Genomic DNA, 3686 nt, shown 5'->3' with positions numbered 1-3686 from the left:
TTAAATTACATTTATGTACAGATAATGTGTCTAATTATCCTACAATTATTCTAAAACCAATGCTAAAACTTTTAAAGATACTTGAAACATATTATATTTTACTATTCAAATCCCCCTCACCCACAAAAATATCTGCTGAGATTCTTAATTTACTCAGCAACCCCTTTCTTAATACGTAAAAGAAACTAAACAACATCCCAAACTTCGTCAAAATTAGCAAAAAAACACAAATTTTAGTGTCTAAATATATGGCATTCTATTCAAGGATTTGATGTAATTACTAACAAAATGTAGAGAGAGGAGCACTTATAATAAGATTTGTTTCTTCAGGGAAAGCTTTTGCAGGCAGTGAGTTTACATCAGGTTTCTAAGGATATTGCTGTGGTAAATAAAGTTAGCTCCCAAGGTCTGGGGGAGGATGCAAAAACAAAAAGAACCGAGGAAACTTAGAATTTGAGTTTTGTAGGTCGGCATCTCACAGCTCTTCTTATAAGGACAATTCTTGAATCTGTTACAACAGCTAAGGCGACTGTTGCAGCTCCTTTGAAATCCCCCGAATACATGTTCAAAACTAAGAGTATATATTTGCTTGAATGTCAATGTAGATGCTCATCTCCCAATGAAGGAAGGAAAAAAGTGATGAAATGACACATCTAAAGATAGACGTAAAATACTGAAATAATTTGGACTCATTAGATAAAGACTGAAAAAGAGAAGGTGAAAGAGTAGCCATCTCACCAGCACCTACTACGAGCCAACAACTGTGCAAATGCTTTTCTGTATAAGGTAGTGTTCACTCCTTGTGACCATTACCAAGGTTTGCGTGATTGACTTCCTTATACAGAAGACACTGAAGTTGAAAGATTAAATAACTTTTCCAAACTGACCCAAAGAATCTGAACTGAAATCTCTATTTGGATCTGACTAATGAAGTTTGTTAGTTGCTTTTCACTAGTTGCTGTAAATACAGAACTTTACATAGTTCCTTTGCCTGTTTAATTTCTTTGTAGCTTTCTACATGAAAAATGATAAGCCATTATATTGACATGATTTACATATAGCGATTTGTAGCATAACATGTGATTTTTACTACAAATCTTATTTGGTATTTCTATTTAAAATTCCAGGAACCTTTATGGGGCACCCGGGTGGCTTAGTTGGTTGAGCGTCTGGCTTCAGCTCAGGTCATGATCTCACAGTCCGTGAGTTCAAGCCCTGCATCAGGCTCTGTGCTGACAGCTCAGAGCCTGGAGCTTGCTTCAGATTCTGTGTCTCACTCTCTCTCTGCCCCTCCCCCGCTCATGCTCTGTCTCTCTCTCTCTGTCAAAAATAAATAAACATTAAAAACATTTTTTTTTTAATTCCAGGAACCTTTTAATAGGAAGACAAAATTTTCTTGGGACAAAAGAATGAATGTAGGCAAAAATTTTTTAGGACAGAATGAGTGTAGACAGGGGTGAACAAGATACATTATTAACAAAAACAATTAATTATCCATCTCACACCTTTTACTTCACATACCTTGAAATATTCTTTACCTCCAGTTACTTTACACTCAGTGTGAAATTATTCAATCACTTTGAAAACATCAAAGAAGTAAAAAAACGCTCCCAATCTGCAATTTACAACTGTGTCCCCTGATCAGTTACAGAAGGTCAAAGGGGCTAATGCATTCACAAAGTACAGGAACGGCTATACTGAAGGGGATATACTTAATCCTCAGAGCCAAATAATCATTAGCAGTGGTGATGGATAAAGTCGAATATGCAATAGCTTCGGGGTCAGTGCTACATTCATTCAGATTCATAAATGAAAGTAAGGAGTAATCAGGCTCTGAATGGTAACTCAAATGAAGGATAAAATGCCTAATCCCATAAACTCTGACAATCATGGTGAAATCGCATACTGCATTTCTGCTATGTGTTCTAATTTTAGTGCTTCAATGTTATTATTCAACATCGATCATTTGTGTGAAACAACACCAAAATGAAATATTTTCAAGTAGGAATTATGTATACTTTCATTGAACAAATGTTTATGGAGTTCATTCCATGGACATGTGAAGTTTGAAGTAACATTTTACTAAGTTAGCCTTTAAAAATTCCATGTATTGCATGCCAAATCTAGTTTTGTTATTTCCTAACACAATATACAAATATAAACTCCTCAATTACAAAGTCTGCTGATCTAGTAAAACTATATCATAAACATTAGAAATTAAAACTGGGGCGCCTGGGTGGCTCAGTGGTTTAAGCGTCTGATTTCGGTCCCAACCATGATCTCATGGTTTGTGAGTTTGAGCCCCGCATTGGGCTCCGTGCTGACAGCTCAGAGCCTGGAGCCTGCTTCGGATTCTGTGTCTCCCTCTCTCTCTCTGACCCTCCCCCGCTCATTCTCTGTCTCTCTCTCTGTCAAAAATAAATAAACATTAAAAATTTTTTTTAGAAATTAAAACTGTTTATAGACTGCAATTAAAAAATAATCCCATTGTGACAAATTCTCCATAAAGTTCTTTGAAAGACAAAATACATTTTTTACTCAATAATATACTTCTAAGTAAACTGGATTTCAAGCTTCCATTGCATAGTAAAATAGTGACAAATATTTTTTCTATTTCACAAATATATATTTCACATAAAAGTCTTAAAAATCTAAGGTATATCGTATTGTATAATGAAATTGTCTCTAGTTCGAATGATATAAATTGTCAGTAAATCTTCCCCTTCAGACAATGTATAAATATTTAATAACATAAAGATGGTCAATAATTTAAATTCAAAGAGATTTGTACATTGATCTTCCAGATAAAATGCTATTAAGCCAAACGATTTCCCACAGGTTCAGTTTTCGCTATGACCCTATGTGTTCAGGTATTATATTTGCAATGACAACTAAAGAACCCATCTTGTTCAGTAGGTGAAGCAAATTAACTGAACGTTATAGATTCCTGCTAGTGCAACAATGATGGGAACATACTTACTGCTACTTGAGGTCGAGCCCTGCCTTAGGCAAAATCATGAAATAAGCCCAGGTAATCACTGTCCCTCTTCTCTGCTCCTAAGGCTCTCCTGACCTACCTCGTTGACCCTTGTTTTCATTTCCCCTGGGTGGATAGCTCTTCCTTGCTGTATTTTGGGTGCACAGTACTTAACCAGGGGTACCTTCTTTGGGCAATGTTTCATGCTTCAAGCTTACTGTTTCGCTGTGTCAAAATATGCTAAGTGTTAGATACTAGTTGTCAGCTGGAACCCAAGTCAATAACTAAATAATAATAATAAAGTAATTAAATGGTTGTAAAATGGTAAGATTTCTTCGTCTGAGAGTATTTATGATCTAGCTGCAAACACTTTTTAGAATTCAAAAAATGACTCGAATAATGAAATACCAAGGGACATATTAAAATATCTTCAAAAAGATACGTCTTTCTCTGTGCCTCTAGATCATAAGTTCTATACACCAGTCCATTCAAAATTATATTCAATCCATATTCTCCAAACTTCAGTATTATATTTCATCTCTAGATGTCTTGGCATTGAAATAATTGGACTATATAATGACATTTAGCAAGTGAATCATCATTATGTATTTTTATAATCTAATGTAATTTTTAAGATTTGGCTTCCCAGTTAGGAAGAAAATAAAATTCTTAGGTGTTGGTTAATTTTTAAATTTGTTTTCAGTTTTAT

This window comes from Panthera pardus, unplaced genomic scaffold, assembly GCF_024362965.1.
Source record: "Panthera pardus isolate Hobbes unplaced genomic scaffold, ASM2436296v1 HiC_scaffold_16, whole genome shotgun sequence".
In the NCBI taxonomy this organism is placed as follows: domain Eukaryota; kingdom Metazoa; phylum Chordata; class Mammalia; order Carnivora; family Felidae; genus Panthera; species Panthera pardus.
The sequence above is the reverse complement of the archived record's forward strand: the minus strand, read 5'-3'. Positions refer to the sequence as shown.